Here is a 16,387-nt window from a genome sequence, read left to right as displayed (position 1 = left end):
GGTTGTAGAACTGGAAAGAGAAAAAACATCGCTTTCAGAAATGAGGAGGAGAACTGAGTAAGAATTCAGTAAAGGCAAGAGGAGTAGAATGCCTTCAGAAGACCGGGAGTGGAGGCTCCATGCGTGCTGTCTGAATGCTTTTGCTTGAAGGCTTGAGAGTCCAGCTAAGTGAACAACAGAGAAAGATTTTACTCCTTCAGAAAGATTCTCTGAATTCATGTCACAGACAATGCCAGAAGGTTGGGTGCTCCTTACTTGTTGAGACACCAAGTCTTTGAATTTGGTCAAACAAGAGTTTACATTGGAAGGGATCTCAATATCATTAGTTGCACATTGAAATACACTTTACATTTACTTTCATTTCTAATACACCTATAGCCTGTGTAAACCACTAGAACCTGTGATTATGCTTAATGGCTTGAGCTTCCGGGATTTTGGAGTGACTTTAATTCTCTTTTTCGTTACTTTAATATTAACTAAATAGAGTACATCCATGGCTGGTTGTGAACCAAGACCAGTTTGAAGCACTAGCGATGTGTTATTGGTTTGACTGGTGTTCATGGATCAGGACCATGAGTACAAAGGCAGCATTTGCCCCAGTATATCTGCTCTTGCCTGTTTTGGAAGAAATGCTCTTTCTCAGCTTCTTGAGAGGAAGAACGACTTTGCACAGATCAGTTTAGGTGCGTGGACATAAGGCTTATCAGCAAATGCAGAAAATATTTGACTGGTGGGGTAATATTAGATGTAAAAGAGCAGGCAAAGCAGAATAGATAATAAAAAATAATTGTAATATAACTTGTACAATAAAAACTCAATAGGGTTTTTCAGAGGACAATGAAAATTAGTGTTGTAAAAGTGGCAAACAGGAATCATACTCTCTGCAGCGATTCACATAAATCTCTTTACTATGATGGCAAATTCAATGTAATTTTTTACTCATTTCTGAAGCAGCTTAAGATTTAGATTGAGAGCTCCATTTACTGTGAATAACATGAACCTGTTCCAACTTAGAAAACAACTAAAGATAGTGGTTACTGATGCCTCCAAACCTTGGAAATATCAAAATATTTCCAACATTTATTGTTGGGTAGGTAGAAAAGAGTAATATGGTCTCTGCAAGAATATTTTTAAGACCTCATTTAAGCAGCATTATGAATATACAAAAATGTAACAAATGCACTACAAACAGGTGGTTTGGGTTTAAACTGGCCTACTTCTGCTTGCAGTTGGTACAGCTAATGCTGCTGTTTAGAAAACACCATTTTCCTGTGATTTTGTAGACAATAAGAAGCAAGACTTGCTTTCAGCTGCTTTTCTAGATCACAGGCATTTTAAATCAGGGGATAAACATATTCCTGAAGTAGATTTGGCTAAAGCTTTTGCTTCTCTTTCTGCAGATCTGAAAAAAATAAGTTTTGGAAATCATTCTGTCAGCTCTCAAAACATGGAAATGTTCAGGTACACCTTAGCAAGAAAGATGTTTAACTTACAGTGAATAGGATCAGGAAGTATTTTATGGCTCGTGTAAGTTATTTTTGTCCACTAGGTAAGGGTTCAGTAATTAAACTTTATTTGTTAAGGGTGAAGAAGAGACTCTTTCAGTGATTGCATAATGCTTCTCTTCAACAGCACATAGTATGTTTTCTGATAGTCTTAAAATAGTCATATCCTGACTGTGATATGTTGGGAGAACTTCTATAAATATGTTAGACCATTAAAAATCTGATGATTAATATTTGTTTGTAAGTGTACCTATCCACAAACACATTATTGCCCGTGTCTGTACTACCTCTGGAATATGTGACTGTCTTCTGATTTCAAAAAATAAACATGTTAGGTTAATTTAATCACTTTCCCTGAGAAAAGAGTGCAGACTTCAGACAATTCTACTGTTTACTAGAGCTTCCAGATTCTGTGGAGGTTGGACACTGTGTTTGTCTGAGCAGTGCTCTGTACTGACAGACCAAGGAGAATGTGTTTACGTGCTGTGAGAGTACTGGTTGCAGAAATGATGTAATTTTCTGACCTGGAAAACTGTATTTGCTCAATTATTCAAAGTCTACAAGTACTGTATTCATATCTACTGCTGGAGTAGCTAAAAGACTACTTCCCTAGAGTAAACTGACTTGGACAATCTCTGGAAAACTTAGAATCAGTACAATCGCAGTTTATAACTTTAATTTATTTTGCATATCTAAGGAATAGATTTTTAAAAAATCTAAAATGAGTAAATGTTTCTTTGAGTAATAGATAATTGTATTTGAGCATATAAAACTTGCATTTGCCAGAAAAGTACCTGACTTGTTGAGAAACATTTTCCTGAAAACCTTCTTAAATTAAGCTTTGTCAATGAAATAGGTTTTTGTAGGGGAATGAACAATTTATTGTCTGGGGTGGATATGACAAAAAGGACATCTCACCTCACAGTAAGTTTAGGCAACAACAAAGGCTTTCCATCAAAGTTTATAGACTTTCAGCAGATTCAACTAGTATCTATCATTAAATCATTAAATGCATGTACTGAGTTGAACTCTGGAAGAGAGCTGGTAAATTATTTCCTGGGATCCTTTTAGCTTTGCCTCCTGTTTTTCATTCTTTCCCATCACCTCACCACCCTCTCTGCTCTCCCTATCCCTCACAAGGATCTGGTCATTAGTCCTCTTCAAAAAAGGAGCGAGTTTTCTAGACATCCCTGAAAAATCTGTGCCACATTGGTTATAGCCCTGAGGTTTCTGTGTCACAAGCAATGAGTCAACTATTAAATCAGGTGATAAAGCACCTCATGGAGCTGGTTCTTGTCTAGGTTTTGTTCATGGGTATGTTTTCCTCTCACTGTCAGACCGCGCTTGGAAATCCCCAGATGTGGACTTTCCTCCCCAGAAATGTGAGCTTTCCTACCCAGCCCATTTGTGGAGTCAAAGCCACTCAAGAGCAACCCCCTCAAGATAAACCAGGCAGTAACTACTGGCTTATTCCCAGGGAAAGTAGATTCAGAAACCAACCTTTAAAGGCCATGTGGATTTGAGATGGGATGGACTAGCCAAGATGAATTCAACTAGTACTTAACTAGCCACAGAAATGTGTGTGCTGCTGAGTTACCTGGAGTGTGGCATACCCCTCCTAAAGGAACTTGTCCTCAGGTGGTTTTCATTTCAAGAGAGAAGTGCTCATGGCTGACAGACAGTATCTTGTCTAAGATGTCATTCTTAGAGTCATGGCTTTCTGCCTCAGGGTCAGGTTTTGATCCATTTGTTTCTCTCTTTGAAAGAGCGTGACAAAAAGAGGGGGTAACCAGGGCAAGCATGTACATTTGAAAATACATTCCAATGCATTTTTATGTTATTCGTTAATGCGAGGTGCTTTGCCCACATTTCACCAGGTGGTATCTGGCTTTACTGAGAGGGTTCTGTCAGATTTTAGCCAAATTGTCATTTGCTGGGCACTTCTGATCTTGAAATTAGGCTGAGCGCCCTATAATCCTCTCACAGCATACCTAGTAGCCTTCTTTGGCAGTCAGGTAACACGCTTTCTGTGTGTTTGCTGAAGGTTTTGAGATTGCTTTGTACTATTTTAAACAATGGTATCTTGATATTCTTTAGACTTTGTTTCAGTGCTTGGCACAAATTATGCTGCATTTAATCAGTAGTGCCTGCGAGATTGTCTTTGTTCCTTTACAATGTAAGTTAATTCCCAATAACACTACTTAAAATAATAGCTCTTGCAAAGGCAGAAAAAGGACAATCTCTTTGAAAAAATCAGGATAAGTGAGAATGAGCAGAAGTTTACTCCTTGATTTACAAAAGGAGAAATAAAATTTGATGTATAATTACTTATTTAACTGGACATAGGCACTAATTTTCTAATGAGAATACATGCACGTTAATAGAAAAGTTTAAAAATAGAATAGAAATATTTATGGACTTTTTGCAACCAGTCTGGTTCTTTTAACCAGTGGCTCAAAAGTAATAACAAAATAAGCATGTTGCACATTACTTATGTAGGGCTTTTAATGCTGGCTGTGGAGTGCTTAAAGAGGAGGAGGAAGAGGTTATTCTTGCCTTCAGACTGGCAGCAGAGTCTAGTGTAGATAACTCAAGGACTTCCACAAATGCTACTGGTATGTTCTTAATGGGAAGCTACACTGGAGAGAAATTCAATTCAGTTTGGATTTATATTATATTTTCTCTCCCTTCTGAACATGCATCCTGGAATCTGGCACTGTCTGAGAGGACAAACTGTCTGAAGGACTCAAAATGGACATATAGGGATCAATCAGATACAGGTTGCAGAAAAAAAAAATCACTAAAAATTAGTCATTTGAACCGCAGCCACATCAAGCCTTTCCCCTTCTTATAGGCAACCATAAATCCATGGAGATTAAACTATCCTTCCCTTCTCAAGTTCTGCCAAGAAGTTATACAAAACTTCCTGATCAGCATTTTTCTTGGTGCTTTTTGCAAAGCTTGATGTTATAACTCATCTTTATTTAAGCTTGGAATAGTGCCAGAAGAGTTGTATCTCAGTCATTTGAGGAAGCAATTTCTGACACTTGCCCAGTCCAAAAGGAAATAAAACTCCCAAAAAATTTATTTGCAATGTCCAGAGAGCTCCTTGTGATTGCAGTCCTTGCAAAGGAGAGTGCAGAGGCTGCTTCCTGCTGGTGCCTCAGGAGAACACACCACCCTGATGGTTCAGGAAGAGTGGAGCTGAGGTGGCACTGTCACCCTCAGCATTAACCCCGGTGTGGCTGGCCTTCAAGGGAGAGAATAAGGTGTTACTAAAGCAGATGGTGAAGTCCAGCTTCTCCTGCTCTGCTCCTTGCACCTCCATCAGAATCCTTTGATATCCTTAAAATCAAAGGCAACTGATGAAAAGTCTGCCTAGAACTTTCTAAAATCCTAATTGGACTTCTTTCAGGTCATATAGCACTGACAGCTGGGAATGCCCCTGGTTTAATCTTTTTTTCACTCAATACAAGTGCATCAGAGGCTGCTGGTACCTGGAGGAAGGGACTCCTACGCATCTCAATGAGCTGTGTGACCAGAATACAACAGCACGGTGTGCTTGGGATACTCAGACCCTCAGAAACAAAGACTAGCAGTGTGGAAAAGGCTCTCATTGTTGAGGACTCCTAGCCAAGCAGCTCTGCAGCTTTTTGTAGGTAACATTTTCTAGCTCTTACGTTTTATGACTGATGCTTAGGCACAGTAGAAGTGGCCAGGGTGTGAAAAGAACAAACAGTTCAATGTCAAGAGCAAATCATGTGGCTGCGAGTCAGCCTGCTTGCTTGCCGCACTGGAAGTGCAGCCAGGTTAAAGCTGGAAATTCCCAGTCGGGACATAAAATTAGAAACTGTTTTGCACCAAAAATAGTGGAGGTGTGGAGAGAGACAGTCATCCACTGCAGCAGGGAAACCCCCCACGTTCTTGAGAGGGTTTCAGGAAGGTGGAAAATCAGATTTTGTGATGAAGGTTAAATGGCAAAGGTACCTGGAGGTTTCAGTGCTGTCCATCAGGGATCTGGAGCTGGAGGCAGCTATAGACCAAGCCATCCTGCTGTGCTGCCCATGCCTGCCTCCATGCTTTCTCTGGCAGCAGCCCTATCCCATCGGTCACCCCAGTCCCACTGCCTGTGCCTGCTGCCCCGGGCAGCCGCCGGCACACAGCGGCTGCTCGCAGCAGGGCCCAGTCAGGGACTTGCTGCCAAAACCTGTTTTACACAGGCACATTCTGGCAGAAGAAAGTAAAAGAGCTTTAGGGATGTTTATTTTTACTTCCACCCTCCTTCTTGCTTAGTTTTGGCAAAGGTATACGCTGCACTTGCTTTAGCAGAGGATTGTTGAAATGTAGCCTTCCCTTCTGGACGTTATGCTGTTCTCCGGGCAGCAGGGCTCACTTCTGCTTTCTCTCCCTGTTTAACAGTTAATGATCTGGAAAAAAAAAAACAAGGGGTAAGGTGACATTGGCAGCCCTGCAGCTCCCGGGGGAGATGGGCTCTCAGTGGGAGCTTGTGCCCTCTCTGGCTGTCAGGGGCCAGGAAGTTAAAAGTAGCTGCTGGTGCTCCCATATAGCAGCCACCTCTCATTACATCTTTTATCCTTGAGACTGGGATGGGAAGGCAATACTGGGAACTGCAGAATATCTTCGAAAGCCATTCTGAACAAGGCAAGACTTAATTTACCATTCTGGACTTTCAGAAGATACATAATTTTCTCTCAGAAAATGTATGGTCAATAGATATAAACAGCTAGCTGCTGTTCTAAAATTGTCACCTCATCACAACTGCTCAGGTATCAAGAATGTCAGCAGTACAGCAGGTCGATGAGAGCAAGGGACTTTACCTCCCACCCTGGATAAAGACACCATGATCACATAATGATATTCTGATTCTCTAGTTTATAGCAGAGAAAAGAAGCAGAGGTAGCAAGAAAGCATAGTTCAGTTTTATACTCTCAAAAATGTTTCAAGTGTATTTATATTTTTCAATAGGGTGAATTGCTACAAGATTAGAGTTTTATTTCTTCTGTGAATCCAAGTAAATGTGAAGCACTGATTTAAAAATAAGCATTGATTCCTTTAGTCGCTGTCACTTTAACACTCACAGTGGCAGTGCTGCTTGGAGAAGGTGAACAATGTACTTTGCTGGCTTTTAAGTCACACAGCAGAGAAGACAAAGCTCTTCCAGCTCAAATTCTTGATGGTGCATTGCAAAATGATATGATAATTACATCACGTTGAGCACACGTTCACAAAGTCAGCAGCTCAGTTTTGCTTAGCTTGCAGCATGCCATGGGCATTTAGGGATGTTTTTTCGTTTGCTGGTGAGATGGAATATTTTACACATCAGTGTGGCTTTGGGACTGTAATCTGGAGCTAATCAGGAGGTATCTGCATGGTACCTTCTGTTAGACCTTCTCCTTCAGCTCCTTCAGCCAAATCATACCTGTATACTCCCAATACTAGTATTTCAGGTTTAGTATCAGTCTCTTTGGCTATCCTTTTGTTTCTGAGAAGAGTTCTAGTGCATTTTTTTACAGAGGAATGATCAAGAAATGCAGTCCCTAGGCTTCAAAAACATAAGAATGTTGTTGGTTCAGGTGCTTCACTTCAGAAAGTTGAAACCACAGCAATTCAGACTTCTCAATTTCCCTGTGTCCCATCATGTGAGACACCTTCAGTTGGGTTATTTGATCTGGAAGGGCAAAACGCTTGCACAACTGGTCACTGGTGGGAGGGTGACATGAGGAGGCCCCGGCTGTTGTGTCTGCAACCCTGGCAAAGGACGTGGGGCTCAGCGATGAGTGATGCTGCAGTGGGGCTGGCGGAGAGGCTGTGGCACAGTGCTGCTGCCAGGGTACCAGTGGTGCTGGGAGAAGAGAGCAGGGCTGCTGCTGCTGGGCAGGTCTGATCTCTGGACGCAGAGCTGAGTGGGCCCAGGGGATTTGGAGTCAGATTTGGGGAAGATACTTCCTTACAGTTTGAATGGTGCTTGCTAAGTCAAAATCTCTTCAATTAATTCTCAGTAACCGTGATCCCAGTTCAGGAACAGCACCCATGGACGCTGCTGGGACTTGATTGCACACTCACTACTTGTGCCAGCAGGTTTCCTCACAGGAGCAGTCCCTGGTAACTGTGGTAAAGGATGTGGGCAAGGCAGGCTGGTTGGAGCAGCTCTTTGGGAGTCATTGAAAGCTTTAGGGAAGAAACTGTCCTGTCTTTGACCTGTCTGTGGAGGAGGCAGGGAGTAACTGTTGCTTAAAATGCAGCTCCAAAATGCAGGAACCTGGTCTAGTTTCACCTTTCACGCTCCTTAGGACGTGCCTACAGAGCACAGCTTATTCTGCTATGACCTGTCAGGTAGATAAAGTGGTACAAACTCATTAAAGTGGGTACAGTATAAAGAGAGCAAGGTTTGTAAATAAAAGTAGTAGCCCTTGTTACAGCAACCAGTGTACTGGAAAATAAACAGAGAAGATTTCAGGTACTTGGGCCTTTTCCCAGATTGTCTGCTCCTTACACAACTACAGGCACAGACATGGTTACTACAACACTGTCGATGTGCTGTAGTAACACAGCTGTTCCCAGGTGGAAAAAGTAACACAGGTAACAAGCCCTGCAGTGGGTGGTTGTATTTAAAAAAACCTAAAACCCAAAAAACTCCCAACCAAACCCCACTGTAACTAAACCATATGAACTCTTCCCAGCTCAATTTGGATTTAAATCAGGATTTAGAGCAAAGTTTATCCTGCCACATATTACCAAAACACAACTTTGCAAACAAGTCCAAGTTTTCCATGTCCACTTCTGCAGAGCAGAAAAAAGCATAAGCTTTTCCATTGCACTGTAAAGCTGATAATTCCTTTTGCTGACTGATCAGGTTACACAAGGCATGTACACCTGGATGCTTGGTGATAACTGGGATCTGAAGGCTCCATCAGTGCTCCTGGCTGCAATGAGGTGAGGTCAGGGCAGGCTGGAAAGTCCAAGCAGTCACTCTGAAAATTGATGAGTTTTGTACAGTGGTGAATAACATGTTCATACACTGGTTTTCCTGATGCTTCTTGTATATTCAGTGTTTTATGCAGTGTCTGGATTTCATGCTACCTTGAATGTCCGTATTGCCAGTTCATCGATATGCCACAGGAGTTACAAAGGATGAACCTGGAAGGTTTTGACCACTGGCTAGAATGTTACTGGCATTCAGAGAGGAATATGTTTTAGTAACACAATTATTTGTGAAATGGATAAAAAACCTCATTATCCAACTGATTGTCTGCAGCTTGGTGATCAAGGAATCCATTGAAATGTGTGAGGTGATTTATGCTTTACAACACCATTGATTTAGTCTGGCTGCCAAATTTGGGAATGAATGCTGTAGCCATTTGTGCATGTTTCATGTTTTCATAGCTGTTGATCTGGAGATGTAGATCCAAAAATCAAAAACAAGCCTTTAAATTTGGGAGGACTGGGGGAATACCGAGCTCCATGGAGCAATGATGAAAGACTAAAATGCTGGGTGCCATTCAGCCGTGCTTGTTAAGGCAGACTGTGCCTTTGTTCTTGGGGGCTATTTTCTAGACTTTTAAAAAATTGCTTTTACTTTCTTCCAACAGACTGGCAAGGAAATATTTCAGAACTACAATAGCCTACCGGTAGTATTGACTTTGAATTGAATCTAGTTTCTCTGTTTATTTGAAATAACAAGGAGGTCATTAACTGTGAGGTTGGTATTGGGCTAAGCAAACTGACTAAGAAGTGGTTACAGAGAATACAAAAAAACATCTTCTAAGCAAAAGAATACTTCAGTTGTGAGGAAAAAAGTCTTGGCTTTTTAAAGTGGCTGTATAGACAATAGTTCTTTTAGGACACTTGACTGAAAAGTTGCTTATTTGATCTCACAAGAAGATGGAAAATCTCTCAGCACAAAATCCTGAGCCATTAGGAGATTTGGATTAGGAAACATTTCTGTTCTGAGAGTAAGGGAATACTGCAGCTGAGATTTTTGTTCTACAAAGATATATAAAGGGCTAGCTGCAGAACATTGTGCTGCTGCATTGGCAAGATGACAAGATCTGAAAGTGGTAGATTTTAAATAAATAGGTGGAAATGCAATTACTTAAAATAAGTTGGGTTTTGTCTCTTTTTATTTCACTATTTTTCTCACTTTCTTTCATTATTGCTGTTAAGGACTAATTACACTATGATTTGGACTGCAATCTGTAAGAATAATTGGTCCTGCTTTAAAGCACATCCTATAAAAGGACCATGTTACAAGGCATTGATAGGAGAGTGCTAAATCCATTCTTGTTTGGTGTGCAATACATCTCTGGTAAGACACAGTCCCGATTTCAAGAATGAGTTTCTGTGGTTTTGATTATTTATTCTGAATGACATTCTGCAGCAATTCAGGATCATACTAGAAATCAAAGACAGGACTGCATCATTAATGCCTGAATTTGTGTGGAATAAAACAGCTTCAATCTTTAACTGCCCTTTAATATTTTTAATGTAGCATTTCCTATAAAAGAATGAAAATTAAGAGTAAGGATATGGATACATGCAAAAATTGGTTTTGCTTTAAAGGTTCATTTTTCTCTACCTTCCTCTTAAGTGCAAAAACTACTCATGGAGCAAGATTTGGGGTTTTTTTAAAGGGGGGAGGGGTAGACAAAGCAGCACATGGTCAAGTATTAACTACAGTAATGTCAGAAACCACTTATCCAAGCTGAAGAAAGGCTGCAGGCATAAATTTGTTTAATGTCTGCTGCCTTTGGCTGCAGGGCAGAAGGGAAGTTGCTCTTCTTGGAGGGTTTCTGGTGAGCAGGCAGCCTCTGAGAAGGCTGGGAAAATTCTGCAGCTTCTACTCTGTGAGAAAGGGACTGCCTCGAAACACATGAGCACCCATAAACTCCAAGCCATGCCATGGTGAATAAAACCAACTTACATGCCCAAGGACATGAGGGGAAATAATTTAGCTGCTTATGCCAATGTAAGGGTCCTAGATAACAAATAGAAAGAAACACAAGAAACATTCATTTATGAATGTAAATTCAATAGAGATGGCATTGTTGGAACTTGATGGAAATTTTCTGCTGATAGAAATCTTTAAATCAGAGGTAAAAATCTCTTCAGAAAGGTTTAGTGGACAGAAGGGGAAAAGAAATGGCACTCTGTGACCAAAAATAACAAAAGGACATGAATATTTACTAGTGACAAATAACAAAGAAATTATCTCATGGACTGATTTCCCATTGTGAAAAGTGCAAAAGGGAGTAGGAGTGTCTCTCTGTGAGAGGAAAAAACCCTACTTTTTATGAGGAACAGGTGACTGGCTCTTTCAATTACTATCTATAATTTATAGGAGGAAAAGGAAAATTGTGGGTTTTGTGGAGACATTAATCCAAATGTCATATGTTGGTAATCCCATGCTGCCAGCCCTGAAACATCTTCAGAACCACTAAATAACATTTTTTTTTTCTTAAAAATGACTGTTCCAGATATCAAGAAAACTCCAGATTTTGCCTTAGCAGAGGAGAGGAAGAACAGTTGTAAAAAATAGTGGTACAATAAATAAGAATGTTCATAACTCAATTACATTTGTTCAAGAAAAACAAAATGCAAATTAGTAATTTTAGCTGATACAATTTCACAAAGTGGAAAACAATTCTGAACTAAGTAATTTGGAGGAAAAAATGTAAATTGTAACTGTAAAATGTCTCAGAATATTTTACAGGCTGCCTAATAAGCCATAACTAGGAAAAAAATAAGGGTAGATTCATTTCAAGAAAAACAACAACATCCTGGCTGAGAGGGAACTGTTAAAACAATAACCCTCCTCTCCATGAATATAAAATAAGAATGGGGAAGCTGAGAGTAACAAATACAGGACATAAATTGCTAGCTGGAAAAGCTGATACACCTTTTTCCGTAGGATAAAATACTAATAATGTGGAATAAGGTAAGATGTTAAACACTTCAGCCCTAGGTTTTCCTAAGAATAAAAATCCACCGTCCCTTCTCAGACCAGCTGTGCTCCTGGTCACCTGCTGGTGCTGTTGGCAAAACAAAATCTTGGTCACTAACAGCAGAGAAAGGACTTAGAGATATGTATAGATACAAATAGATGAAATAGCTATTATGTCACAGAGACATCATAGCTGTTTCATATGACTGCATATCTTCCCCTCTGGTAATAAACTGGGAGGGGGCTAAATTGCAGCTAAACACTGGAAAATGCATAACCTCCCTCCAGGAAACGTAGCAGGCTGAGAGGCTGTTGGGGTATGTTATTGTGGCCACCAGGGAAGCCCTGAGGAAGGAGAGGAGGAAGCTACATCTCAGAGCCCTTAGGATTTCAGTGGGCACTCCCAACCATAAGTCTGTTGGATCTTAGTCATAGGAAAAATAGCAGGAACCATGGTGGGGGGACTGGACTGATAACAATTTGAAAAGAATGTAATGAATGTCAACAGATTGATGGAAAGCATTTTCCTATTAAACTTGAGAGGTTTGTAATGTTGTTAAAAAAGGTGGCTCATATATATTATAATGTTGCCACTGTATATTTAGAGTTGTAGAGTGACTTTTTTTCCCTTGGATAGTATTTGACACTTGTGTAGAAATTGGGAGTGATACAAAAGCAGTATAGCACACTAATGTAAGTAAAGCCTCCTCCAGCTGGGTAGTAATAAAAATTATTTACTTCAAGTGCAGTCTCTGTGTACTGGCCTTTTCCTTGTAATGTTTCATCAAACTCCTGAAAGGCAGCCTCCATAGAGAACTAAGTCACTTCTGAAAAGAATCAGTTTGAAAATTGTGTCTTCAGTGTCCCTGTGCAGCTGGTCTTCCTCAGTTAAGCAGAGAAAACCAGACCTTCCCAGCTATCAGTAAAGACTAATGTATTGAAAAGAGGAAAATATATCAGATGGTCTAAAAGTGGCATATGGGTAGGGACTTGACAATGTTAGCCTTATAGAAACATTTAGATATCTCCAAGGGCTATTCATGAATAATGAAACTCATTTTTAGGTTTCATCTTTGGAAAGTTCATAATTTTTCAGAACTGTTTCTTGACAATGTTCTTTAGTGGTAATTATAAAAAAAGGTTACTGCTTGCAGCAGGTCCTAGAAAAAAGGCTTTAAAAATTGAATAGATCAATAGAATTATTAAGTGGTATTTAGTCTTCTTGTCCCTCACCCCATACATTGTGCTGATACTTAAGGCAATTACAGCAATTTCTGGCTGTAAGAAATGGAGCTTGAGATGAACTAAATTCTCATGTATTTAATAAGATTGAAGAATGCTCTAAAATGTTCAATAGCACACCCACTCTGGTAATACTAGACTGCATGGAAATGTGATGTTTGTTCAGTGAGTTTGTTCATGAGAGCCAGTCAGTGGTTTAGGAAATGTCTGTGCTTTCAGAGTAAAGCATACCAGGAGAAGGAAATTTTGGTCAAGTCTATGGGGAAGAGTACCCATTACTACACTCACAGATGTCTCTTCTCAATAACAGCATGACCAGTCCATTTACACCAAGCAGAATGGGTTCTGAAAGGTTTTCTCCACCATCTCAGGTCTATCAATGAATTCTGTATTTGTTGGCCAAATTCACTGGGAAATCTTGGTTTTGAATGGAACAAATGAAGTGGCTTTGAAGACCAGGAGTCAGAAATGCTCTACATGAAAAATACTAAGGTTGCACGGAGAAAAGCAGTAGTTACCTGAAGTTCCTCTATAGCTTGTCTTAGAGTCTCACTTTTAAAGAAGAAAGGGAAATAATTATCTTCTTTATTTTCAGTTATGTTGCTAGGTCAGTGCAGGTTCATCTGAAGTCTGTTTTTCACCAAGTTCAAAGTGTATTAGATCTACTCCTAATCCTTCCATGCTCCAATTTGCTCTTCCTGAGGCAATGGAACTGGAGCAACACACTTCCCCTTCATCAGGCTGTTTGTAAATGTAACAGTGCTTGAAGAGCAAATGCATTAGAATATTTTGCTGACTTGCTGGCAAAAACTATTTCCTCCTTTGGTATTCCATTTGTCTCCCCTCATTTTTTAAGGCATGTTGCAAATTTCTCACCACCATTCTTCCCTCCCATGGCATGTACTCGAAAAGGTACATTTGATTTTACAGGAAAACTTGCTGTGCGGGAGAAATACACTTGGCACCTGCAATATCTCAGTATATGTTCTGGGGACCAAAAAAAGAGCAGTTTGGTTTAAGAGTAGTGTGTTTCACCAAGTTTCTCCCCCAAGAGACATACTAGGAGGTGTAATCTCCTCTCCCTTTGGCTGAAGATCAGGACATCCTCTTTGCTTGTTCTGTGAGGGAGTCTCTTGCCAGGATGTGCTGTGATCCTGCTGGGCTGCCCTCAGGTGAGATGGGTCTTGTGGCAAAAATGTGCAGCACTGTTGGCTACAACACAGAGTGAATGTTTTTTGGCTTTGTAAGTGATTCTGTCAGGTGGATGTTTTAAGTCCCAAATCAAAGAGGCACGAACAGAGCTGGGTTTTGTTCTACCCTGATAATGTTTAGGCATGTTCTCCATGGCAGGCCTTGGGATATGTTATCTCTCTGATTGCACAGTCAGTGTTTCACACAGCTCTTGTGGCTTTTTTAAGTTACTCACTCTCCACATGCATGCTGCTATGGTGCTCTGAGAACCTTGTATATTTGAGATTCAAGAGTGGGATGGGAAATGAAGAAACACAAACTTCTCCCTGAGTCCTTGGAAGCCAGCGCTTCTGGAAAGGCATCAGTTCTGCCCTCAAGTAGCCTAAGACAGTCTTTGCCCTGGTGTACTGGGCAGTCCTCTCAGGGACAGCTTTTCCTCCCAAGTATGTTCTCTGACTTGTGTAACTGAGCAGGTGGAGTCCAGCACCTTCCCACCTCCACTTGTCTGCAAGCAGGCAAGCTGGTGTCCGTGGGAGCGGGCAGATTGGCAGAGATGATGTTTCTTTCTGAAGGGCCTTTTGAGGTATTTTGTGCTCTCCCTGAGCCAGGCTGTACTGGCAGGTCCACATCATCAGCGTGGTTGTGAAGCACAGGAAACAGACACAAATACAACCCTAAATGGAAGACTTGGGATGAAGCGTAGCTTACAGCTCAGTTCAACAGTGTGGACATCCCTCTGCCTGTCACATTTCTGACTAGGGCTGCAACTGAGGATTTTGTTGCTTGTCTGTTTAAATACTGTGAAGTTATATGTTTACTTCTGTAAAAGAAATGACATAGTTTTACATGCTGCACGAAAAAAGCACAGCACAATCTTTGTGACACAATCGTGCTTTCCCCAGCTTTTCTACCAAAATTATATTACTACAATATCCTTTTAAAGTAGTATCATCTTCCCTGTGTAAGTGATGCCATTTTCTTTCATGGCTTATCCATGAAACAATTTATCCTGTCAACTCCTTTGGGGGTAAGTATTAATTTTCACCACTAAACAAAATTCCACACTTTGTGTATTAACAAGAAAGTAGCGTAATGGTCCATTCTTCCAGCCCCAGTAGCAGTGACCATCTGGAGACCTCCCCATTCAACTTTGGATGAACTTCAGCTGAAGTATGAGAGCCACTGGCTCCATACAAGCTGTTCCAAGCCTCATTGTTGCTATTAGCAGTTTGTCTTAGTGACAAGGCTGCATTTTGCCTATTGAAGGTTTGGTTTTAGTGATTCAGCGTGTTTCCATTGTCCACAATAGAGAGTAGATCATTCAGGCTCTTATGTTTCCAGTGCTGTGGATACAATAGCTCATTATCCTGGGGTGGCTTTTTTGTTGGGGGTTTTATGGGGGTTTTGGATAGATGCATAATAGATGCAAGCTCTTTTCAGGGGCAAGTTCTTTTCTTGATACCCACGCACAGTGTTTATTGCAATGGGACTCTATGTGGTTTTAGCCTTCAAAGCAAGCCGGGCGTGGAATAGAGTGAGGGCTGTAACCCCAAGTTTTTGTTAAGAAAGGCTGTAGCTCCTCAGCCTGTATGTAGCATTGTCAATAGGTGATTGCATCTACATGATTCATCAGGGCACAGGTGAGACTTACGGAGGCCACACAGGAGAAGATGGATTTTATTGTCCTCTAAATCCATTGGCAGCAGTGGCTTGGAAAATGATTGCAATGAGGGTAAAGTTATGGTGATAAGGGAAGTTGTTTGAAGGACACATTCTTTGTTTCTGATGACATGAAGCTGGGATTACTGTCAAAACAGTGGAGAGTTGGACTGTTACAGGAAAAACTGGAAAAGTCCAATAATTCAAATAGCAGTGATGAGAAGGAGTGCAGGGTCATGAACCTAGAGGCTTAATAATGAGATCCCAGCTCATACAGGAAATGGTTATCCACTGAAAGCCATGGAGGCAGAGCAAGCCCCGAGTGCACTGGTTACTCATAAATTGGCTCTGAGCTACAGGATGGTGTAATGTGGCTGAATAAAGGACAAGTGTGATTCCAGAGAGTTCTGGAGAAGAATTTTTCAGGAGTGGCAGGGAAATATTAATGCTGTTGTGCTCATAAACATGCACCTGGAATTGCCTGTACAATACTTGTCACCTATGTTGGAAGACATGGATTCACCTGGAGCAGGTGCAGTGAATGGCTACAGGGATTAGCATGCGGCACTCTAATATACAGGAATAAACTGTTCTAGCAGAATAAAGGCTAAGGAAGAATGTAACTGTGCTCTATAAATACAAGAATGAATTAAACACCTAAATTGAGTAGGCATGTTTAAACAAAACAACCAATATTGCCTTGAGTAAATAGGTGTGTGTGGCTTTGCTGTGATTTAAGTTTCCAAACAAAATGTTTTGAATATTAATAGGAGAAAGAAACAAAAAATACTTATTAGATTTTAGTAATGGAGATGACTGTATGAAATGG

Source organism: Pyrgilauda ruficollis, unplaced genomic scaffold (assembly GCF_017590135.1).
Source record: "Pyrgilauda ruficollis isolate IOZ18807 unplaced genomic scaffold, ASM1759013v1 scaffold43, whole genome shotgun sequence".
NCBI classification, from domain to species: domain Eukaryota; kingdom Metazoa; phylum Chordata; class Aves; order Passeriformes; family Passeridae; genus Pyrgilauda; species Pyrgilauda ruficollis.
This window is presented reverse-complemented; position numbering follows the sequence as displayed.